The sequence below is a fragment of the Triturus cristatus genome, chromosome 11 (genome assembly GCF_964204655.1).
Source record: "Triturus cristatus chromosome 11, aTriCri1.1, whole genome shotgun sequence".
NCBI lineage: Eukaryota > Metazoa > Chordata > Amphibia > Caudata > Salamandridae > Triturus > Triturus cristatus.
The window spans coordinates 469,475,537-469,502,408 of NC_140594.1; positions in this window are offsets into that span (position 1 = coordinate 469,475,537).

A 26,872-nucleotide genomic window follows, 5' to 3' on the forward strand; every position below is an offset into this window, starting at 1 on the left:
GGTCCAGTGGTGATGCGCCCAAAGTCAGGGAAATAGACAAATTGGACAATGGGTAGCACATCATATGTGCATGGGTGCAAGCCACAGATGTGACCATGCAAATGAAATGTTCACAGAGATGTCCACAAATTGTTGATCATGATGACACACCCAGTTAGCTGCAAAGGATGACATGGATACCGACCAGAATATCGATACATAACTCATGGACCACATGGAGTACCTCACATCAACAACTCAGTATTCAACACTGGAAACCAAGCATTACAGGTGCAAGGGCATGCTAAACATCATCAACCTAATGTACAGCTAAATCAAGTTCACAAGGATAAAGAAAAAAGCTTTATTCAGCATATGAAAATTTAAACGCCCGTTCAAACAAAAGGCCATTATCAAATGACAAGTAGTAAACTTTAGTGACAACTGTCACACGTTGCTTGCCTGCACTGGTAAGGACAGGGGACATCCCCTTGGAGGGGCACACATGGGGTCAGGCCAGGCACCGCAGGGACAGGATCAGGGCGCAGCAGAAGAAGGCAGTGAAGGGGTGGTGGATGCATGAGAGTCACTTGCAACTGGAGTGGAGCTGACTGAAGTGGTGTGTGTAGTCACAACTGTGGGGCACAAGTCAGATGGGGTGGGTGCCGGCACAACTTCAGTGGGCAGGTCAGATGGAGTGAATTGGGTCCCCACTGTAGTGCCCAAGTCAGACGGGGTGGTCGTGGACTCCACTGCAGTGCCTAAATCCATGTGAGCGGAATGGGGAGCAGGTGAGGTCGGCAGGACAGAGGGGGGGACACGGTCCCCACATCAGTGGCACTAACCATCTGACCGGGGGTGGAGGAGCAAGTGGTGGGGGGGCCTCAGCATTTTGGGGATGGTGTATCTGTGGGTGGGGAAACCTGGGGCAGTGTGTGGCAGGGGAACCTCTGGAGTGGTGGCCTGGGGGATGGAGGACGGAGACTTCCCTTGGAGCTGAGTGGCAGCAGTGGGGTCTTGCTCTTCCGGCTCCGGGGGGACTTGCGGGTGGGGGCCTCAGTCTGACTGCGCCTGGGGGAGGGTGTCTGGGTGTGAGGGGCACTCCCCTCTATGTGTGGAGACTTCCTCTTCCCCTTGTAATCTGGATCTGCTGGGTCGGTGGGGAATAGGCCATGGTCACAGTGGAAGAGCTTCTGTGGAGATGGGATTGCAGGTGAGGCAAGGGAAGGGGGCTGGAAAGGAGAGGTTTTGGAGAACTGCGGAGTGGTTGTGGATGACTGTGTGTGTGCCTGCAAACTATCCCCTGTGAGTGTGGTATCAGTCCCCTGCGCTTGCTTGTGTGCACGTCTAGCCCTTGGTTTGGGTGTTTGTGTGCTGCCCGTGTCTGTGGCTTTGTGAGAATGTGCAGGTGTGTGTGTGCTTGGGACAGGTAGACTGCTAGGAATCGTGGGTGGTGCAGGGGTAGGAGGGGTGCGGGATTGTTGGAGGAGGGACACTGCTGCCATCAGGGAGGAGGCCACGGACTGATGGGTCCTCTGTAGGGCAAACATGCCCAATGAAATGCACACCATGAACGACACCAGTTGCGTCAACGGACTGGTGTGTGCATGGAGGACACTCAGAATCGATGTCTGCCCTACATGGATCTGTCTGAGTAAGTCCACAGACTCCTAACTCAGGGCAGCAGGGGACACAGGGGCAGGGGGTGCGGCACCTGGCAAAAAGGAGACATCCTCCCGAACACGGGAGCCTCCACGGACCTCTGGAAAGGGAGCCGATGGAAGGGTGGTGATGGTGGTGGTGGGGGCGGTGGCGGGGACAGCCTCACTAGCTGGGGTTTGGTGGCTGCTGACACCTGCCTCCACAAGGGAGTCATCCTCAGAGCTACTGTGGCCCTCAGCTGGGGTGGATGGTGCTGACGATTCCTCGGTGTGGCTCCACTCGCCCTCCGTGCCACAGGGTCCCCCCGACTCCTCTCCTTCTGTCCCTGTCAGGCTCTGTGGCTCCTCCTGGTCCATGGAGCTGTCCCCTCCTGTAGCCGTGGATGTGTCTGGATAGGAATAGGAAGAAAGAGAACAACATCAGTCACCTGCACTGACTGCACACACCACAGTGAGTACATCACATCACAGGGCAAGCCCTGACATCATCAGTTGAACACGGCTCAAAGTGCCAACATTGTTTAGAATAAGCCAATTGTCATTCTCAACATCAACCATGGCACACATATCCCTCCTTGACTTGCACCCATATGTCTGTTGCATGTTGGATGCTAATACCCCAATGTCCCGACTTGCACCACCCACACATTAGCTGGACATGCAAGTGAACATGTAGGAGTATGTCACTATACACACAGCACATCTCTTGCCACTGACTCAGTACAGGTGTCCGGATGAAGGGATGGGCAGAGACTCATTTCACATGCTTGTGATGCATGCCAGCAACACACACTATGATGTTCTCATGTCCTGATAGTCAATGCCACAATGGGGTGCATGGTGCACACTTGAACACAATGCAGGATCACTCATAGCAAGTTAAATGCCATGGCACTGGCATGCCTGGAAAGTCAGTCAACACTGTCTCCTGTCACAGGGGCTGGGCATCCAGACAACAACAGTATGCACTGTGTCACAATCATAGCTCAGGGGTAAAGCTAACTCTGCAGATGACAAGTGCACTTGCCCATCCCCTGCAAACAACATATCCAGGACCCAGAAGACCCCACATAATGCAAATCAGACATATGAGTCTCTGCAAACACAACTCCCTGTACATTAGCACATCACAGTCTGCCCTACATGTAACCCAGCTGCCTGAATTACACAGTTGCATACACCATTGTACGTTGTCAGATGATCACACACATATATGTCACACAGGTCTTGCCTCTCACAGTCACATTTCAGATGTCCTGCTGACCCTCAAAATCATGGACACCCCAGTTGTACGTAACAGGAAGCCATACCATAATGACACAGAGGCAGACACCTGAAGGTACATGTCACTAAGCACAACTTGTAAATTGATACAGAGGAGTGGGATTACAGAGTTTTTCTAAATGCCCTTGAGGAAGCATGACTGCCCAGGTCTACGTGAAACAGTGTTTGGCCCTGGACAGTAGTCATGTGGCTAAGCAAGTGTGACATACTTTAAATACATACTCTTGAGGCCCACAAATTGGAGTCCCCTGCTGCATGGCTTTGTTTGAAATACCCCAGGCACATGTGGCGAGTCAGACCAGCAATTGGAAACATATCAAGGGCACACACAGATCACATGTCAGATCCCAGGCATTGGGTAAACATTTGAACCACCCATGAAACACACAACAGAGTCACGGAACAGATGCTGCCCGGAAGCTGAAATATAGCTGACTACAGGGACACAGTGCCCTAGTGACACAAGCAACAGACTGTAGGGCCCACACCTGTGGAACAGATGAGAAGGGTGCATCACACAAGACCTACATAATGGGGAAGTGTGACCAGGGCAAAAGACTGCAATTAGCATGTCAGACATAGTATACAGATTAGGCATTGACATACTCCCTCCTTGCTGCTGTCTGGCCTTCAGCTGCCTATCCAGGTCCGAGAAGACCACCGCCAGGATCCGGAGCATGTGGGGGGTCAGGGTCTGGTGTCCGCCCCTCCTGCGAGGAGGTGACAGTTTCAGCTGGACTCTTGCGATCCTGCGGGTCCTGCCCCGAAGGTCCTGCCACCTCTTCTGGCAGTTGCGGATCCAGCGCTTGTAAACCCCCACCGAACAAACTGCCCCGGCGATGGTCAGCCATATCTCCTGCTTCTGGTGGGCATCAACCTGTGAGGATGACAAAGTTAAGAGTACATTAACACACATGCCCCATATTTGTGCTGCACACATTTGGATATACATGTCATCACCAAACAGATAGTGCAACCATGGGAAAGGACAAATAACCTGCATGTCTGACATGTTAACAATGCCTGGGAAGTGTAAGCTTGCACTAATGCACTTTAGCTGCAGAACACCTGTTCATTACATGTACCTACACACTTTGGGGGATGAAAGTACTCAGTGAGAATGCTTGCCACTGGTGTACACACTGCTAGTACTGCTAGTCAGACAACATGCATAATTAGGAAGGCAGTGGACTGCACACTCACCTGCTCCCCTGGTTTCCCATACAGCTTGCTGTACTGTGGAAGGAGCCCGTCCAGCAGGGCCTGGTTCTCCTCCTCAGTGAAGGCAGGGGCCCTCTCCAGAGTATGTGCCATAGCAGGAGCCAGAGGATGCAGAAACAGCAGCAGTGGTAGCAGGGATGTGGTCCAGTAGCATGTAGTGCAGGCAAGTGAGCTCCCTGGGGGCCAGCCAGCCTTATATCTGTTCTGCAGAGGCATACTCTGTGCCATGTGTCCCCAGTGATAGGTCCAACTCGGTTGCATTCTATGAATCTAGAAAATCCATTAAAATGTAAGACTCGTACCCGTCTTCTGCATCGTTCAAATCTTCACCTTCATGAAACCCTAGGAATTGCAACATTGTTGTAGGTATCCAACTGAATTTCAAGCGCACAACTCGTACAAGTATTGAATCTGCATCCGTCTCCATGACAGTCCAGAGCCAATTGGGTGCGCCTGGCTTGGTCAACTGACTGTACAACGCGTATTTTGAAAATACACATGCACCCGTCTCCATACGATTCAATGGGCAAGGCGTACGCCTGTCTCGGACCATGCCTGCCCGACTCGCATGCATGATAGTCACCCGTGTCGAACCTCATTGCAATCAATGGCAAAGCGTACGCACAGCTCGGTCATGAACCGTGCAATGCGTACGAATTGTCACCCGCGTCGCACCTCATTGTAATCAATGGCAAAGCATACGCATGGCTCGGTCAGGAACCGTGCAATGCGTACGCATTGTCAGCCGTGTCAGACCTCATTGGTGGGACTATTTGATGGATTCAACACACAATTACTTGCTGGGGACACATGTGCACACCTACCATACTACAGCATTGGCCACACAGTGTCCCATGGCATGTAAGCCTGCATTCCCTGTGGGGGGGGCAACATTTGGTTTGTTGTGTGGCACTTTTGTTCAGCCACTCCCAGGCTGTGCACATGTTCATGAGGGCAGAATCCTTTGTGTGTTGTGCATATTACCACTGTGATGTGCAAATGTACAGTAATGGGCATGAGTCACGGACACAGTTGCAGGTTGGATATGTTTAGGACATGTCACATACACCCTGAGTCCTGGGGGTGATGGCATGTACTTCACAGTGAGACCTGTAGCCACAATTCAGATGTGCACCCACAGTCTGTGTGCATGTTGTGTCTCAGATGTGGATAATCAAATGTGCCCAATGGGAGACAGTCTTCACATCCATGTGGTATATGCAGCAACCTTGATTGTGTGTGTGTGTCTAAGAGGCGTACATGTAGGGCCTGCAGGGACAACAGTGGCCACTACCTGTGGGACTCACGCTTGCCTTGTGGTGTGTACGTGATAAGCCATGTCCATGCCAGTGTCGATGTGTGGCAATACAGGGACCCTGGGTAGCTGCATGGTAAAGATCTGTGATGCCTGGGAGATATCAGGCCTCATTTGTCACGGTGGTGTGTGTGTGTAACATCACAGCAGTACATAGGTCGGGTGACACAGCCCAATGATTTGCCATTGCACTACATGGGACTTATGTGGACATGTGGAATTGAGATGTGAGGTGATGGTCATGTAGGTGACATATGTGTCCATGCCCAACAGCACACACCTCAGTACATTGTGTAATGTCATGATGTATCATGTGATATTGAGCCTGGTCATGGCCACATGGGTAGATGAACCGACAATCTTCCTTTGTTCATCTCTGTTCTGCAGGGCACCAGCTGTCCATCGACCATTCCCAGACCTTCAAACCATGCAGGAACGCGACTGCATCCGACGGTACCACTTCACCAGGCCACTGATTGAGGAGTTGGCGGAGCAGTTGGTGCCACATCTGCTACAAAGCCGGATATACCCTACAGCACTGACCCCAGAAGTGAAGGTGATGGCAGCCCTACACTTCTTTGCTACTGGTACCTTCCAGTACACTGTGGCTACAAAAGGTGGGATGTCGCAAACTATGTTTAGTTGTGTGCTACGCGATGTCTTGGATGGGATGTTGCATTTCCTTGACCTGTACATCAAGTTCCCTAGCCCAGCTGAACTCCCTGAAATAAAGGATGCCTTTTATACACTGGGGAGGATGCCGAACGTCATCGAATCTAATGATGGGACACATGTGGCCCTGATACCACCACAGGCACATGAGCAGGCTTACCGGAACAGGAAACATTTCCACTTGATCAATGCTCAGGTGGTATGTCTTGCAGACATATGTATCACACATGTGTGTGCACGGTTTTCTGGTTCTGCGCACAATGCCTACAGAATGAGGAGTAGTCTTATTGCAACGCTGATGTCACAGATGCCAGATCAGCGTGCCTGGCTTGTCGGTGTGTACTGACTGTTTATCATTTATGTGTGTGTTGGCAATGTTGTATTCCGCACTCCTACAAAACTCAGCTACTTGTTCATTTTTTTGTGTGTGGGTGACTCCGGAAACCCCAACATGCCATGGTTGCTGACACCCCTCAAGAACCCTGTGACACCAGCCAAGATGCGCTACAATGAGGCATATGGTCGGAGCAGCAGGGTGATTGAGCGGACGTTCGGCCCCCTGAAAAGCCACTTTCGCTGCCTGGACAAGACCGGAGGGGCCCTCCCATATGAGCCTGCAAAGGTGTGCAAAATTATCCTTGTATGCTGCATGCTACACAACATGGCAGTGCGGAAGAAGGTGCCTCTCATCCAGGATGACGATGACCAACCTCCGCCACCTGTGGAGGATCCCGGCCTGGGCCACGGTGCCAGTGATGATGAGGATGAGGGTGACGTCCACTCACAGCTCATCAACAACTTCTTCACCTGAATGTGAGTTTCCAGGGTTGTTATGTCAATGTATGGAGTTAGCCTGGAATGTGTTGTGGCTGCTCTGTTGCTGTCTGAGTGTGTCTGTGTGCCACTTGACTGGATGCATGCAGTGGTGTGTCCATTCAGGTTATGTGTACTCCACAATAGGGTAGTACTGCTAACTTGTTTCTGTGTAGGCTGCTTGTGACATGTTTTGTGCATGTGTATTGCATTTCTCTCCTGTTCTGCTGTGCTTTTGATTGTGTCTTGTGTCTGTCCTTCACAGGGTAATTTGCCTGTTGTTTGGTCAACACTGACCCCCAACACCCAGAATCCGACACCAGTGTGGGAGTAGTCAATTGACATCAAGTGATGTGCCACACACCCCTGGATTGCAATTCTCAGACACTCTGTGACCGTGTTCCACCGTAATGTACAATTGCCTTGCAACTATTTTTGAATAAACATGTTGCTAATGTGTAATGAACCTGTGCTATGCTTTGTTAGGTGCGTTGTCTGTCTTCCCACATCTGAGTGACATTTGCTTACCTCTCCTGTGGACTTGTTACCAATGACTGTGGGTAGTGTTTCAGGTCAACATCATTGTGTGGGCTGAGTAATAGGGCCATGGTGAGTATGTTTTGTGTTGCCATAGTGGTGTGTCTCCCTCACATGTGTCACATCACCATGACTCACCTAACGTTGGTCACATTGTTGCAGTATTTGGCATGCACTGTGTTGTGTAGCAGATCGACATCTCCATGACACATGACATCGGAACCCCAACAGAGGCAAGTATGGTGTACTGGTGAGTTTATTTTCATACATGTGTGGGGAAAGTGCACAGGATGGTGGGTGCTGTACATTGGGTTTGGAATTCAAAGTTCACATTAGAGTTGGAAGGGCTGGTAGTTGAAATGTCCAGAGTAAAGTCCACAGTCATCTGCTACATTGGACAAAAATGAACCCTCCATGTGATGTGGGCGAGCTGTGTGCGATTGAACAAGGTGAACGCGTTGCGCACAAAGAACATTGTCCAGAACAGGTTTAGAGGCCCTGGGGGATGTGCTGGGACATCTGCCTCTCACATGTCCTTCTTCGGACGACCCCTCTTATTCCTGGGGGAGATCCTCAGGTGCAGGCCTCTGCGGTGCAGGGGACTCTCCACCAGAGTCCTCCTCCCTCCCTGTGGCACTGGCAGATGGTGTTGCAACAGATGTTGTGGCCACACAGGGAGGTGAGGACAGGTTTGTGTTGATCTGGCGGAGGCATTGGAGTATGTCCTGATGCACCGCAGTAAGGGCATCCCACTTTGCCTCCATGTGGGCATGGTGGGCAGCCTGCTCCTGTTGTATGTCCTTGAGGATCCCCACTACCTGGCCAAATCCTCCGGTGCTATCCTGGAACTCATCTATGATGCGTGCCAGTTGGGGGTCATTATGCAGTACAGACCCCTCTGCAAGGCAAGTCGTCTGCCTCCCACCCCTCCCATCACCCCTATTCACACGGGCAGGACCAGCGGCGGGATGCACAGGTGACACTGGGACCCCTTGGGTGGTGTTGCTGGTAGTGTTTGCTGTAGCTTCCGGGGAGTCCTGTGTCCCTGTGCTGTGGGTGCTCAGTGGCCTTGGTCTGTCCGTGTTGGCGGGGGTGCCCTGTCGGTTTCCAGATGCTGGAGGCGTGGGTACAGGGGGTGCAGATGTTAATGCTGCTGGTGCTGCATGATGACTCACACCAGAGGGGCCAGGTTGGTCATCGTCATCCGAAGAGGACAGAGACAGAGACAGAGTCAAACCAGAGAGCTCATTGTCCACCAGAGTCTGGGACTGGGAATCCTCTTCATTTGGTGCTGGGTCCCCAGCACCACCTGTGTTTGGAAGAGACACACAATGTAAGTTATGTTTCTACAGACATCAATGGTTCACAAACATGACATGTTCTACTGTACGAACGGATGCCTGCCTGTACACTGGTTTTTTTCGGCTTGTCACGGACAGAGTTTGATATTTTTGATGCACATTGCCCAGCCAAGAAGAAACATTTCAATTTGCATGTCGAAGTGTGTGCATGCCCAGCTCATGGATAGATTTGTCTGTACATGACCATTGCTACTCAAGGGCCATCACGTTGCTGACACAGGTGTGTCATCCCTGTACACATGTGAGCTTTAACAAGGACATACGTGCTATTCCACTGGGGATATGTTGTCCTATTGGGGCATGTGTGGTAGCAGAGTTTGCTAGTGTTTGTGTGCCACATTAGTGTATTGGTACGACATGGTCACAGTCCGGTATGCCTGTGATCTCTTTGGAGGAAGTGTTTTCTTCCAGTGTTCCTAGTTCCCATCTCATTTCATACAAAGTGATGATGTCACCATCATTAATGATTCTGGTGCTGAGTTTTGTACATGCATATGTGATTTGACTTGTCAATGTTCCACATGTTGACATGGATTGGGCAAGGTAGCACTCTGGCTTCTCAATGTTCATGACAGTGAGGGCTATTGGTGTGTGTGTTCCAGTTTGGCTGCTCTGAGTAGCATATCTCCTACAGTGCTGTCCATGTTTGACCTTGTGTCTACAGCGTCTATGTCAGTGAGTGGTGTGTTGTGTGAAGGATGCCTATGTTTCAGCATGATGTAGGGGTGGAATGCAGCTCACAACAGCACCAAGTGTGAATGTGACCATGCTATGGTGTCGGCTATATTGGTGTGTCCATTCCATTCACTGTCAGATATCCCCTGTCAATAATGTATATGTGAATTCCTGTGTGTTTTGTACAATATACCATATATACGGCTCTCCACATTGGTCATCTGCAAGACACACCTCCCCTGCCCGGCCAGGGGGCACCCCTGGACACTGCATCCCCAGACAATGATTTTGAACATATGGTTGCAATGGCTGTGTGTGTGACCGGGTTTTGTTTGGTCAGTGCATATGTGTGATTGTCAGCCACATCATTTCTCAGGCCCAGTGTCAGACATCTTGTCAGTCCCTTCCCACTCCCTGTGAGGCGAGTATGGTTCAGTGTGAGCTTGCTGGGCCATGTGGGTGGGTGTGGATTGTCTGTGACTGTAACTTCCACCATACTCTTGGCTACACCCTCCTTCCCAGCATGTCCATACTTCCTCCCTCTTGACTCTGCTTCCCTGTGAGAGGGTGTGACAGCAATGGCAAGATGGCTGACAGTGAAGTCCTGGTGTTTGTTGTTGCCCAGTTCCCAGCAGGGCCTTGTGCTCCCCACAACAGAGCCAAGTGTCAGACATCATGTCAGTCCCTTCCCACTCCCTGTGAGGCAAGCATGTTTCAGTGTGAGCTTGCTGGGCCATGTGGGTGGGTGTGGATTGTCTCTGACTGCAACTCCCATCATGGTCTTGGCTACAGCCCCTTCCCAGCATGCCCATACTTCCTTCCTTTTGACTCTGCTTCCCTGTGAGGGAGTGTGACAGCAATGGCAAGATGGCTGACTGTGAAATCCTGGTGTTTGTTTGGCTACAAGTCCAAAGACAGCCCCAGTGCTTCACACAGCAGCACCCAGTATGGGGTATCTTTTGCTGATATTTCACTGAGGTGTGGGTCAATGCATTCTACCCGGTGAGTTGAGTGGAGTTTGTGTTGAGGGGGGTGGGGTGTCTCCACATGCTGGTAAGTATGGTCTACGCTGTCAGTCCTCCTTCCCACCCGGCCAGACATCCCACCATGAAACGTGCTTCCATTGGAGGGCGTGCAAGTTGTCTTTCAGGATGTCAGTCAGTGGTGTCCTGCTTCTGATTTGCACACAACCCCTACCAGGGCCTTGTGCTCCCCACAACAGGACCCAGTGTCAGCCATCTTGTGAGTCATTTTCCACTCCCTGTGATGTGTGCATTGTTCAGAGAGGTCTTTATGGGCCAATCAGGATGGGGGGCATTATCTGTGACTACAAACCCCATCATGCTTTTGGATGTACTCACTTCACCTGCATCCCTACTATTCCTTCCTGTGAGTCAGCTGCACTGTGAGGTAGTGTGTTTGTGGTGGCAAACTGTCTGGCAGTGTTTATTTTGCTTTGTGCCACTGCCTTGCTCTATTTGTTTGTGGGTTGGTGCATGTCATGACAGAGTTCCAAGTCACTATGAGATGGCAGGTATTGTGTTTGACTGACATACACATCTTGGGATGATTATCCATTGGTTACCGTGGCTTTACTTGCTGTGCATGGTTTCACTGTCCCCTTGCCACACTATTGGGTATGTTGTTTGTGTACTCACCAGGCTCTGGTATGTCTGTTAGACCATGGATGCTCTCTGGTGGTAGGATGTCCCGCACCTTTTCCTCCCAGGTCCTGAAGTAGACTGGTTTGGCAGGAGGGCCACCGTCGGTGCACTGACTCAGGGCATGATCTTTTTCAATGAGTTTCTTGACCCTCCTGCGCACGTCATACCACCTGTTCTGGATATCGTCCTTTGTGCGCCTTGCTGGTGCTTGTGCGTTGACCTTGTCCACAATCCTCGTCCACATCTTGGTTTTCTGTGACATGGGGGTCCTTTGGACCAATGTACCGAACAAATGTGGCTCTACTCTGATGATCTCGTCTACCAGCACTTCTAACTCACTATCTGTGAACTTTGGATTCTTCTTTGGGGGCATGGTGATGGGTGGTGGTGGTAAGTGATATGTGTGTGAGGGTGCGAGTGAGGATGGGCTAGTGTTGGTTTTGCTAGCTGTATGTGTATGTGTATGTGCTTTAGGATGAGGTGCTGATGGTGTGTGGGTTGTGTGATGGGTGAGTTGTGAGTGTGTCTGTGGTTGCTGTGTGATGTGTTTGCTGCTGGCTGTGTCTCCTATTTGCAAGGGATCATGGTAGTGATTGAAGTCCTTTATATAGTTGGAGTTGTGGGTGTGTCTTTGTCCCAGTTGTTTTTTATTTGATATTTATTGGCTTTGTCATTGCTTGTTTGGTCCTTTTTGTTGTCTTTTTTCCTTTGGGTTTAGGAGGCATGAAGGAGACGTTCTTCTGATGTTGGCTCATGTGGGCTTCTCCGCCTCGTTCACGTTGACTATCTTCTGTGTTTCATACGCGTTGGTTGTGGAGATCTCTATTACTTGTGGACCCGGTTTTCTGTGTGTGTCGGTCGTGCGGCTTGGTCTCCCGGTCAGGTTCATTCCAGGTTCATGTCGGTCAGTGAAACTCGCGTTGGTTTTCCATCCGGATCACTATTTTCCCTACGGCTCGGTCGTACGGCTTGTATTCCGTAGGTGTCGGTTGTAATTCACACGCGGTGCATCGTACTGCACGGGTCGTACGGCACTGGTCCATGTCGGTCGGTCTCCGGTCCGGGTCCGTGTCGGTCGGTACGATTTGCGGCAGGAATCGAAATCGACCCCTATGTGTCTCAATGCCTGAGGCATTCTACAGATGTTTAGGCACTGACTAGATAGTGAGAGTGCTAGTAGTTGACAGAAGAGTGAGTTTTTAAGTGCTCCTATGTTGGCACAGCGATTAGATAAGGACATGCTTCTGTCAGGATAATTGCAGGAGTGGTCAGAGACTGATAGCCTGATTTGGGCACTGCATGAATACTACCTAGTTATTGCAAGGGTGAATCAGAAGTCTGCTGGAGGTTATAGGCCTGCATACATTACGCACATTTCACTGTAGCGCTATGTGCCTTAATGCCTGAGGTATTCTACAGGTGTATGGACACTGACTAGATAGTGAGAGTGATTTGAGTTGACAAAAGGGTGAGTTTTTAAGTGCTTCTGTGTTGGCACAGAAAGTAAATAAGAACATGGTTCTGTCAGGATGATTGCAGGAGTGGATAGAGAGTGACAGTCTAATTGGGGCACTACTTGAATACTACCTGGCTTATAGCAAGGGTGAATCAGTACTCTGGTGGGGGTTAGGGGCCTGCATACATTGCGCACATTTAACTGTAGCACTATATGTCTTAATGCCTGAGGCATTCTACAGGTATATGGACACTGACTAGATAGTGAGAGTGCTGGTAGTTGACAGAAGAGTGAGTTTTTAAGTGCTTCTGTGTTAGCACAGCAATTGCATAAGGACATGCCTCTGTCAAGGTAATTTTAGGACTGGACAGAGACTGAATGGCTGATTGGATCACTGCACGAATGCTACCTAGTTATTGCAAGGGTGAATCAGAAGTCTGCTGGAGGTTACAGGCCTACATACATTACACACATTTCACTGTAGTACTATGTCTCTTAATGCCTGAGGCATTCTACAGGTGTATGGACACTGACTAGACAGTGAGAGTGCTCAATGTAAAAAAAAAACAGATATTTCTGAAACTATAGTCTTTAAACAAACTAACGTTGACGACATAAGTGAGCCAGCCTGCCATTGTCCCCAAAACACTGCAGTGGGGGTCTTCGTGAAAGCCCTTGCACCCATACCCACAGTCATAGCAACAGGCAACTGCTCTGATATCCTTCAAGAATCAGAGTCGTTGGCTGTTGTTTGTGGGGGGAAGCTGGGTTTCCTTTCTTGGAACATAGCGGGATTGTCGAATAAAGTTAAGGATCCCATATTCAGAGCGTTCATCGATAACCATGATGTTATTTGTCTCCAAGAGTGTTGGGAACAGGAAGAAATACATTTACTTGGCTACCGCACCTACTTTGTAACAGCTCTACAGTCTAAAAGGGGTAGATGCTCTGGTGGGCTTACCATTTACATTTCCAATACTGTTAACTTGACTGTCAAACATCAGACCATCGGGGGAAACAACAACTACCAGGTACTTTTCCTTAAATTGGGAGGAAACCAGCATATAACCCTAGTAAATTTATATAATAACACCACAAAGATTGATCAAAAAGTGTTATGGAAGAACTAAGCAACTCATTGGGTTACGGCATAGGCCCTGAGCCTAACGATAGTTGCATCATATTGATGGGCGATTTTAATTGTCATCTATGCCCGCACAGTAATCTGGGGTTATGTGGAATGGCTAACGCCCTGGATGACCCCTGCACACACTATGAGCATTCTATGCTGGGCAATATCTTTAATAATCTAATTTATGATTGGAACCTGGGTTTTGCAAACGAATTATGCAGTCCCCAGGTTAATTTCCAACCAACTTTTAGTGGAAGGGATCGACATACTATTATAGACTATATATTGGTCACTGAAAATTATCATACCAGTGTCCTGTCGTTCAAGACAGAAGATATTGCATTGAGCGATCACTTCCCGATTAGCCTAACCTTTGACAGTGGGTTGGCCAGTAGACGGGCACCCAACGTAGTCGAAAATCTATACTGCCACACCATATCACTGGCGAGAAGAAACGGCTACGCAATAAAATGGTGCAAGGTAGACCCCATAAATTTTCTCCAGGCTTTAATAACGGATCAATTTAGTAATTTTATGCTGTGTCTCAGGGAAGTATCTGACCCAGTTGTCGTTATCGCAGCTTTTCAGAATATTAAAGTACTAATCGGCAATAAATTAACAAAAATAGTCCGGGCAGGTGAGAGACAGAAGGTTGAGGGCTGGTTCAGTGTGGAATGTAGCAAAGCACATACTATGTTGAAACAGTCTCTTAAAAAAATACCTAAAAATCGGCAAGAAATTAGACATGCTAGAAAATCCTATAAAATGCAAACGGAAAAAGGAGTTAAAAGAGGAAGCGTGGGACGCCTTAGTAAAGGCATGTAACACGGCAGATAATACCGCCTTTTGGAAAGCTGTAACCGCTCCCTTCTTTGTCGAAAGGAAAACTGACTCGATAGATATTGCCATCGAGGAGACTGTATGGGTAAATCATTTTACCCAATTATACAAAAAAGATGAACTGCTCAACTTAGAAAGTACTTGCCACATACAGACGACTGTTAGCGAGCCTGTCCCCCCTGTCTTTTTCCCACTGGGGATCTATTTTTCCATTGCAGGGACTCAACTTGCATTAATGGAAAGTTCTAATAACAAAGCCCCAGGACCCGATGGAATCCCCATAGATATTTACAAGGATAATATCCCCTTATGGGCTCCGCTCCTTACGAATGTGTTAAATAGCTACAATAAAATAGGATTCCCTTCCACATGGCAGGAAGCGATAGTGGTCCCCATATTTAAAAAGGGAGATCGGAGTGACCCTAAATGCTACAGGCCCATTTTGTTACTCGACTCCCTGATGAAAGTGGCAGGAAGAATTATCTTAAACAGACTGCAAAAATGGGCCAAAGATGGAGACGTTCTGTCCAAATTTCAATATGGATTCAAGCCAGGATTGGGAACCATCGAGCAAGGACTCAACTTGGCCATATTGATTGGTAAATATGTCGTGGCAAAAAAGGGTAACCTGTTCTTGACATTCGTAGACCTTAGTTCGGCCTTCGATTGCTTGAGCCACGATATTATGTGGGATACTCTAGCAAGCCTTGGCATTGACCTAAACATTCTTAATTTCATCAAAGAATTGTATAGAGGGACAGGAGCAAAAGTGCGTTTCGGCAAGAAAGGTGAATGCACAAATAAATTTCCAATATCGAAAGGAGTACAACAGGGTTGCATTTTGGCACCCTTTCTCTTTAATTTGTACATTAATGGTGTGGCAGACTTTTTAATGAGCTTAGATGTAGACTATCCCAAAATTGCCGACACGGCGGTGCCGATTTTACTGTACGCAGACGACGCTGTTATAATGGCAAGAACCCAAGTAGGCCTCCAAAAGGCGTTAACAAGTTTCTCAGAATATATGAGATCCAGAGGTCTAAAAATAAATATTGGGAAAACATTTACCATGTGCTGCTCAACAAAAAACAAGATATCCTGTAATACCTTCCTAGAAAAGACTAAGCTAGAATTAACAAGCACTCGCTATTTCTCCTGAGGCGGATTCCGGGAGTTGCACACACACACACTTGATATTGTGATTGCATTTAGACTAAATTCTGCTCTCAGCACCATTTTTAAAATTAATCGTTTTAACCTGTGTTAATGCTTATTTTTGCTTTTTGACACTTTTAAATTACCTCGACCTCACCCTCACGCGAGACTCAGCCGATTAAGGGCTCAGTCCGGCCTCGATCTTAGGAGGAGAGGGGAAGGAACGCGGCGGCCATCTTAGGGAGGTATCTCCCAGGCTGGGTGCAGTACTAGTTGTTGAGGCACTGCAAGGCACTCGGGGCTAGTATTTAAGCAGGAGCACAGTTGGCTCGCGAGGCTCGCTATTTCTCCTGTGGCGGATGCTGGGAGTTGCACACACACACACTTGAAATTGTGATTGCATTTAGACTAAATTCTGCTCTCAGCACCATTTTTAAAATTATTCGTTTTAACCTGTGTTAATGCTTATTTTTGTTTTTTGGCACTTTTAAATTACCTCAACCTCACCCTCACGCGAGACTCAGCCGATTAAGGGCTCAGTCCGGCCTCGATCTTAGGAGGCGAGGGGAAGGAACGCGGCGGCCATCTTAGGGAGGTATCTCCCAGGCTGGGTGCAGTACTAGTTGTTGAGGCACTGCAAGGCACTCGGGCTAGTATTTAAGCATACGGGTATGCCTCCACGCAGCGGACGCGCAGAGCGGAAGCGCCATCCTCGCGCCAAAGGAGCGCCTAAGGAAAGCCCGTCTGGGCTCGTCCGGGCCAGGACGGGCCCAGGGGCCAGGGCTCCTGCCAGAACAGACCGCCTCTGTCCTCTGATTAGGTACAGCCGGGATGAGCTACTTAGACTCAGAGGTACGGACAGCCTGCTCTGTAGTAAATTGCGAACACATATAAGGAATATTTCACCCTGTACCGGATGTAATTACAACTTCACCCTTGAGAATTCCATCAGCACTCAAGACAGGCTGTGTCTGTATCATCTTGCATTATTAAATTGTCGCTCATTATCAAGGCATGCCACCGAGATTTCCCTGCTCTTAGAGGAACGAGATCTAGATGTGTTATTTTTGACGGAAACATGGCTGAGCGATAGCTCAGACTCAAATCTCGTTCGAGCATTACCCCACAACTATTCTATCTTGAGACACGACCGCCCAGAGGGTAGGGGGGGAGGGATTGCCATTATTTATAAATCCACACTGGGATGCAGGGTTGAAAATGCAGCTATAAAAGGAGCGGAAAGTTTAACATTTGCTATTTCCTTCTCCTCCACTTGCACCTTGTCGGGCCTCCTGCTCTATAGGCCACCAGGTCCCTATGGCCAATTCTGCGAGGACCTCTCTATTAGCGCTATTAATTACGCTAGTACCACCGCTAATTTCACGTTACTGGGTGATTTTAACATCCACTCAGACGAGGCACACTCACCAGCTTGCATCAGTCTGAATGCAGGATTGGAAGTGCTCCAGTTGAGGCAATTAGTGGTAGGCCCTACCCATAGAGCTGGACATACCCTTGACCATTGTTATACCAATCTGGATACTCTTAGCTTTGAGAAATTAATTGATACTCCCTGGACCGATCATAAATTGCTGCTCCTCTCCTTTGCCCCATCGGTATTGCCTGGACCCTCCAACATGACGAAGAGGTCCATACGGGTTTGGTCTAAACTTCCAACTGAGAGTTGGAGGAAGAAACTGATGGAAACACTACCAACACTCACCCAGGACCCTTTGGTAGCTGATACACAATTCAACCAATGGGTAACGTCCTCTCTGGATGCCACCCTCCCCAAAAGCAAACTTTCTCACAGAAGTGGCAATAATAAAAAACCATGGTATTCTCTAGAATTGAAAGCCCTTAAACGCCAATGTAAGCAACAGGAGAGACAATGGCGGAAAAACTACTCAGAAGTTAGTAAGGACACCTATAAATTGGCCCTGAAGAAATACAAACAAGGAATTAAATCTGCCCAGTCAACCTACTATCAGGAAAAAATTGATTTGGCCTCCAATGCCCCCAGGGAAATTTTCAAAATCTTTAAATCCTTGGTTACTCCCCCTGCTCCCATTAATGACCCTGGGTTGGCAAACTTGCGCTGCAATGAATTAGCACAATTCTTTTCCAATAAGGTGGATAACATCTTTTCTTCATTTAAACTTATGCCCAGTGAATCGATCCTGCCCCCTCCAATGGACACCGGTAACCCCGGATTGGATAAATTCTCCCGGCTAGATGGTCCTACAACTATGTCCCTCCTGAAAAATCTGAAATCAGGCTCTCCGGCGGACCCCGCCCCCCCCTACCATTCTGAACTTGGTGTCAGATACTGTGGCCCCGGTTATTCAAGAGATGATTAATGCCTCACTGGCATCAGGCACGGTTCCCCCTTCCTGGAAGCAGGCAAAAGTGAAGGCACTATTGAAGAAGCCAAACCTAAACCCGGAAGATTGGGCCAATTATCGCCCTATCTCCTTACTGCCAACTATCAGTAAGCTCGCGGAGAAGCACGTCAACTCGCTGCTGGGATCTTACCTTGAAAACCGCAATTCCCTCCATATCACTCAGACAGGATTTAGAGCTAAGCAGGGCTAAACAGCCCTAATTACTGTTGTGGAGGAAGCTAGGAAGATTGTGGACAATGGAAACAGCGCAGCCATTCTGTTATTAGATCTTAGTGCCGCCTTCGACACCGTGAATCATTCCATCTTGATTCACAGACTGATGGAAGTAGGTTTTTCGGGAGGCGCACTAAAATGGCTGCGCTCTTTCCTGTCCGATAGGACCTTTGCGGTCTTTGAGGACGATGCCTGCTCCCCCCAAATGCGTCTGCAGTGCGGTGTTCCCCAGGGTTCATCCCTCAGCCCTACCCTATTTAACATTTATATGAGGCCCTTGGCTGAGGTGGTGCTGCCCTGGGGAGTACAGCTGGTAACGTACGCAGACGATACGCAGCTTATCATCTCCCTGGCCTCCCAGGATGCTCCATTTGAGAATCTTTCCTTATGTCTCAACAAAGTACAAGAATGGATGGATCGATCGTTCTTAAAGCTGAATGGAGCAAAAACTGAGGTGATGTTGCTGGGGTATAATCCATCTAATACGGTAGAGGGCTGGTGGCCGTCTAATCTTGGCTTTCCGCCTTCACCGAAAGAACAAATTAAGAGCTTAGGGGTCTGGTTGGACCCAGCCCTAAACTTTGGTGTTCAGGCTCGCAAGGTGGCAGGAACTTGCTATGCCATCATTAGACTACTTAGGAAGATTATTAAGCTTCTTCCGTTTGAGGCCAGGAGAATACTAGTGCAGGCGTTGATTCTTTCACGCCTGGACTATTCGAATGCTTTGTATTTAGGCACCACACAAGCAACTATTAAAACCTTGCAGACAGTGCAGAACTGCGCTGCTCGAATGCTGCTGAATGTCCCTCGCCGGACTTCGGCTAAGCCAGCGTTGCGTCAACTCCACTGGCTGCCTGTCCAGCAGAGAGTAGAGTTTAAAGCTTTGATTACGGTCCATAAAGCAATTAATAAAATAGGACCATCCTTGACTCAATCAATGTTCCACTTATATCATCCTGGACATGCCCTAAGATCTGATAACAAGAAGCTGCTTGCAATCCCTAAAACCAGGAGAGTGCGAATGGGACGCAGGCGTTTTTCCCTTCAAGCCGCCACCCTTTGGAACAACCTTCCCGATCCTATCAGAATGGAAGTTAACCACCTTAGGTTTAGGAAGAGGTTGAAAACCTTCCTGTTTGCCTGATTCTTCCGAGATCTAGTCGAGTTGAAGCACTGGGATGCCTCCGGGTAGCTATGCGCTATATAAGACCGTAATCATTCATTCATTCATTTTCATATCTTGGTATTGTTTTTAATAAAAGAGGCACCTGGAATACTGCAGCTGGCACCAGGAATCTTGCTTTTGCGCGTGCGATGGGAGCAGTAATACAATTCGCTAACAAACTGGGGGGCAGACCAGCCCGAATTTTGCTGGACATTTACAAAGCTAAATGTGTATCAACTGCCACTTACGGAGCTGGTATCTGGGGGGTTGCAGACTGCAGGGAGATTCAGGTGAAAGAAAATTCCTTCCTGCGTTATCTTCTTGCAGTCCCTAAATCCACCTCCACAAACGTTTGCCACAAAGAACTGGACATAGTCTACATTGTAGACCTAATCAAAATTAGCCCCATATTGTTGTGGCATAAGGTATGGACTTCCAAGGCTACCGCCTTTAACAGAGCAATCATAGCGGACTGTATTAAACATGAGGGAGCTAAAAACATCCAGTGGCTCTCCTTTGTTAAGGATTTTATGACAAATATAGGTCACCCATTATACTTCTTCACTCCCACTACCTTAACTACAATTTCAAGGAAAGCCTTGAAAGAATGTTGTCTTAACTACCTTGAGAATCAACGATGGCTTGTCGAGGGAAAAAAGGATTCCGTAATTCAACATCACTTATTACTACAGGGCCCTGGCTTGCAGTTATACTTATCCCCAGAATTGTTTAGCTATAAAAGAATGCTACTAGCGCGGCTGAGAACTGGTGGTTTTTTCAGGTTAATAACTTTTCCAGCAATAAATGATTGGTCGATCAGCCTAACCAATTGCCCATGCGATGAACGTTCAGCACAATCCACTATTCATTGTGTTCTGTTCTGTAAATTTACGCATGGGGGAGAAAGAGATATTTGAAACCCCTGTTAAAGATTTGGGGATTAAGACAATGCAGGCCTGCGTTTTTTAAGTTACTTTTACTGGAAGATGAAATTTGTATAAACGCAGTATCGAGATTCTTAATATTTACTATTAGATGTAGATCCTCCATGGCTTAAACTTAATTCGGGTTTTAACATCATCTACCTAAATCGTCATGTCTCTGGAATTTTTATTACTGAATTTTTTGTGTTTTATTGTTTGTATTAATTGTAATGTGCTTTTATGATTTTTCTTCTAAATCGAATAAAGCTATCTTTGAATTTGATAGAAGAGTGAGTTTTTAAGTGCTTGTGTGTTGGCACAGACAGTAAATAAGGACATGGTTCTGTCAGGATGATTGCAGGACTGGATAGAGAGTGACAGTCTAATTGGGACACTACTTGAATACTACCTGGCTAATAGCAAGGGTGAGTCAGTAGTCTGTTGGGGGTTAGGGGCCTGCATACATTGCGCACATTTAACTGTAGCACTATGTGTCTTAATGCCTGAGGCATTCTACAGGTGTATGAACAGTTACTAGATAGTTCGAGTGCTGGTAGTTGACAGAAGAGTGAGTTTTTAAGTTCTTCTGTGTTGGCACAGCGATTAGATAAGAACATGCTTCTGTCAGGATAATTGCAGGGCTGGACAGAGACTGATAGGCTGATTGGGGCACTGCATGAATACTACCTAGTTATTGCAAGGGTGAATCAGAAGTCTACTGGGGATTACAGGCCTGCATACATTGCACACATTTCACTGTACCACTATGTGTCTTAATGCCTGTGACATTCTATAAGTGCATGGATACTGAGTGGATAGTTTAAATGGTGGTAGTTGACAGCAAGGAGAGTTTATAAGTTCTTCTGTGTTATCACAGCAATTACATAAGGACATGCTTATATCAGGATAATTGCAGGAGTGGACAGAGAATGATAGGCTGATTGGGGCACTGCATAAATACTACTGAGCTTATTGCACGGGTGAATTACTACTATGGCGTCGATCTTATTGCACGGGTGAATTACTACTATGGCGTCGATTCCAATCCAGTAAAACCCGGGTACGAACTGTCGGACGGAGCGTTTTCTCTGTCCGACTCGTACCCGGGAAAACCACCTTACAAACCCGCAAGTACGATTCGTACAGAAACACCATTTCCGTATGAATCGTAAAAAACACCGACCGGCTAAAATATACCCACAATTCCGATCCGGACGCGCTGGGGGTACGCACCGTACATACGGGGGTGGGGGTATGCCCGTACATACGGGGGTGGGGATACGCACCGTACCTACGGGGTGGGGGTACACTCCGTGCCTACGGGGGTGGGGGTATGCACCGTACATACAGGGGGTGGGGGTACGCACCGTACATACGGGGGTGGGGATACGCACCGTACATACGGGGGTTGGGTTCGCACCATGCCTACGGGGGTGGGGTGGGGGTACGGCACGTACATGGGGGAGGGCTGGGTGTACGGCGTGTACGTGGGGGGTGGGCTGGGGGGTTGTTCGGCACGTATGCGGGCACATGTTTGGACGTCTCCATGGTTGCTATGAGAGTTCGCTCCGTACGGTGTTTTTTCCATACGGTTGTGCATTCGGATGGACGGTACGGATCATTCTTGCGCGCTCGGACTTCAGTTTACCGATTCGTACGTAAAACTGTCTGGGGACGTGTTGGAAACTTTTTCCAACCCGAGCTACGCGCTGGGGGTCCGCACCGTACATACGGTGGTGGGGGTACGCTCCGTCCATAGGGGGTTGGGGGTACGCTCCGTACCTATGGGGTGGGGGTAAGCTCCGTACCTATGGGGGTGGGGGTACGCTCTGTACCTACACGTACATGCGGGGTGGGGTGGGGGTACGGTGCGTACAGGTACGGGGCTGTGGTACGGAGGTGGGGTACGGCACGTACACATATGGGTGCTGGGGTATGGTGCGTACATGGGGGGCTAGGGGTACGGGGCGGACGTGTAGGGATGGGGGTACGGTGCATACCGGGCCCCCTTTTCGTCATGCATCACGGCATACTTAGCTCTTCTGGCACTTTTTGGGTCCCGTAAAAATATTGCCGTGCGAAGTGCTGTGGGTACGAATCGTACTTGCTGATCCGTAAAACGCTGCCTGACTCCGTGCGAATGTCGCGTACGCGGTGTCCCGGATCCGAATTGTGGGTATTTTTTAGCCGGTCGGTGTTTTTTACGATTCGTACGGAAATGGTGTTTCTGTACGAATCGTACTTGCGGGTTTGTAAGGTATTTTTCCCGGGTACGAGTTGGACGGAGAAAACGCTCCGTCCGACGCTTCGTACCCGGTTTTTCCAGGATCGGAATCGGCACCTAAATTGTTATTAGTAGTAAACATAATTATTCTTTTCTCATGGCATTTGTTATCAAAAAAAAGAAATGGTTCTTCAGTGTGAGTAATCCTTAATTCTGGGGGAATTACTACTTCTTCGAAGGTTTTAGGGGTAGGTAGAGTAGTTGTTGTTACTTTTTTCTGTCTGGAAATAGTTCTTTTTAAACAAAGTATTGAGGGTAATTGTCCTGATGCATGTTGAGGTACTTTTAATAATTCCTCTTTGAGTATTTGGGTGGTGGGTTTATCAGTACTAGTACTTGCTTCTTTAATACTTTCCAGAGCATTTCTAACCTCAATCTCTGTTATATTGGGGGGGTGATTATGTTCTTTTACTGAAAGAACAGTGGTTTCTTGAGTAGTAGCTCTACCATAGCATTTGTTTGAGTAGTATTTGCTGCACTTCCAAAACATTTTGAGACCAATTTGCTTTTCTTGTGTATACACATATCCCATATAACATAACAACATTTTATTTTTTTGAGACATTATAAATTCTGCACCTTCAGTCATATTGTTCTGTGTTATGCTAGGGGAGATTAAAAAAACAATGTTGTAAATATATAAAATGATACATATTTGTTAAATATATTTGCATTTGAGTGAATATACTTACAATGATTAGTTTGATGTGGCCAAAAATGTTCAGAAGATGGTTTCAAGCTTTCTGTTCAGTTTAGAAGAAGTATTTTCTGTTGGTAAGAGAAAAAAAGATGTTAATAGTTGTATTAATTTTTTTATATGTGATAGGGTTTTAGGGGAAAAGTTATATTTGGGTGGCTATTTCAAGGTGTTTAATGATTGTGAATTATATACCTACTTTTTGATTTTTTAAAGTAGGTTCTTGTGTTGAAAGTACTTTTGGATGGTTTTGTAGTTTTCTGTAGAGGAGATAAAAAAGTATTAAAATATATTGTAGAAAATTTTGTTTTAATAATTTTTCTAGGTGTGTAGGAAAAAAAAATAAACTTACATTGATCAATATTTGACTGGTGGGTATGTAGAAAATATCTTGCTGTGTTTAGAAAATATCTGTAGAGGAGACATGAATGTAATTAAATAAAGGTTAGTAAATTGTGTGTTAGAAATATTTTGAGCTGTAGCTTAGTAGTCTTTTTAAATTTTAAATACAGTTTAACTTACTTGTGTAGTTGTGAAAAAATCTTTTGGCGTAGAAATATTCTTTCAGGATACAGTTGAGCAGCGTTTCATATTCCTCTTTACTTTCGGTTAGTAGTGTGAAAGTGATGCAGAAATGTAGTGTTTTTATAGTGTTTATTTAATTAGTTGCTTCATTTCATTGGTTTAATTTAAAATGTGTGAAATTCATTGGTCAACATGAATGGTTTTTATTGTTTTGGCTGTTTGTTTCCACATAAGGGAAATGCTAATTAGTAGTTTATTAGTACAAAGTGGTTATTATTTTCAGTTTTAAATGTATAAAAGATTGTTTTGAGTTTGATATAATGCAAGTATGATAATTTGCAAAGCTTTTAGGTTAGTAATTAAAGTTTTATTGTGTATGATATTTGAATTTTTATATGTACATGTGTTTGTAAAAAAAATAATCATGTTATTTAAGTGTTTAGTCATGTGTTATAATGCTAATGTACATTATCTGCTAAAACTATATTTTATTTAGCTGTTTTTAGATAGTCGATATAGTGAAAAATCCGATATTTTGCTTGTCTATATTTAGGTTTTCGATAATTTTGTTAGTTACACTTTATTTTGATGTTTGACGATATTTTTGTTAATGATATTTATTCATTCGATATTATGAGATACAATATTTTAGTAAGACGATATTGTGTACTCGATATTATTGTTTATTTATAAATAAGTATTGTGACTCGATATTATTGTACTCGATATTTTGACAACGATATTTTTAGTATTCGATATTGTTGGTGTCGATATTATGTCAGTGATCTGATTAGATAAGAACATGCTTCTGTCAGGATAATTGAAGGACTGGACAGAGACTGATAGGCTGATTGGGGCACTGTATAAATACTACCTAGTTATTGCAAGGGTGAATCAGAAGACTGCTGGAGGTTACAGGCCTGCATACATTGTGCACATTTTACTGTAGCACTATGTGTCTTAATGCCGGAGGCATTCTACAGGTGTATGAACAGGGACTAGATAGTGACAGTGCTGGTAGTTGACAGGAGAGTAAGTTTTCTAGTTCTTGTGTTTCAGCACAGAGAGTAGATACATACATAGTGCTGTCAGGATGATAGGAGCAGTGGACAGGGACTGACAGTGTGATTGGTTATATACATGGCTACTGTATGGATTTTTACAGGAGTGAATCACTAGTGTGCTGGAGGTAAAGGTACCGCATAGATTGTGCACATTTACTTATATACTAACTACGAAATTAGACATTATAGAACCACAAAATCACTTGTCATACACTTATAAAATAACATTTTCACCATGTGGGCAATCCTCTAACGCATGGGTACTCACAAACTTTCTCTCGGGGGCCAAATTTACAGTGTGGTTTATGGCCGAGGGCCACACAGGTGGGCGTGGGGCACTGGGGAACAGGGGCGGGGCTAGAGCAAAAATAAAACTATGACCATGAGGTTGAACACAGGCCCCTGCAGCGGACGCCTTCGTCCACTGAGCCACCAGACCTGGCATACACACATCTCTCTCTCTATCTATCAATCTCTCGCTCTCTCGCTCTGTCTCCCTCCCTCTCTCTCTCTCCCTCTCTCTCTCCATCTCCCTCCCTTTCTCTATCACTCTCTCTCTCCCTCTCTCACTGTCTCCCTCTGTCTCACTCACTCTGCTTGTCTCCCTCTTTCTCTGTCTCCCTTCCTCTCTCTCTCTCTCTCTCTCTCTCTCTCTCTCTCTCTCTCTCTCTCTCTCTCTCTCTCTCTCTCTCCTCTCTGTCTCCCTCCCTCTGTCTCCCTCTGTCTCCCTCTGTCTCCCTCCCTCTGTCTCCCTCTGTCTGTCTCCCTCCCTCTGTCTGTCGCCCTCCCTCTGTCTGTCACCCTCCTCCCTCTGTCTCCCTCTGTCTGTCTCCCTCCCTTTGTCTGTCTCCCTCGCTCTGTCTGTCTCCCTCGCTCTCCCTCTGTCTCCTTCCCTCTGTCTCCCTCTGTCTGTCTACCTCCCTCTGTCTGTAGCCCTCCTCCCTCTCTCTATCTATCCCTCTCTCTCTCTCTCTGTCTCCTTCCCTCTTTCTATCACTCTCTCTCTCCCTCCCTCCCTCTCTCTCTCTCTGTCTCCCTCTGTCTCACTCACTCTGCTTGTCTCCCTCTCTCTCTCTCTCTCTCTCTCTAACCCTCTCTCTCTATGTAGGTCTCTCTCCCTCTCTCTGTCTCCCTCTCTCTCTCTGTCTCCCTCTCTCTCTCTGTCTCCCTCCCTCTCTCTCCCTCTGTCTGTCTCTGTCTCCCTCCGTCTCCCTCTATATGTCCGTGCTGCTGCAACCGGCGGTGTTTGCTGACACTCTTTTTTTTTATTTTTAAAACAACACAGCTACAATGTTTGCAAGGTCCGCGAGCCGCCAAGGAAGGCTTGCCGGGCCGCTGGCGTCAGGGTGTTTCTACCCTGCCCCCTTTTCCTGATTTCCACATTTGTTTTTCAGTTATCTTCTGCCTCTGTTCTACCGAGGCACAAAATGGCTGCCAACACTTCCTGGTTTGGAGTGTTGACAGACAATTAACATGAAGCTCATGATCGGGAGGGTGCGCGCAGGGTGCACGCAGGGTGTGCGGATCCTCCGTGCCTCTAGATATCACTATTTTTATTTCTTAATTTCTCAAAAACTACTGAACGGATTTACACCATTTTTAAAAAGGTCGCTTTCTGAGCCAAGCAGTACCTTTTTGCCAAATTTGGTGTAATTCCGTTGAGCAGTTTTTGCTATAACAGTGTCTAAATTTTCCTATGGGAAAATGATTTTTTCACCACTATTTTTTGAATTTCTCAGGAACTACTGAACGGATTTACACCATTTTTTTTTTTTTTAAAAGGGAGCTTTCTGAACCAAGGGCTACCTTTTTGCAAAATTTGGTGTCGTTC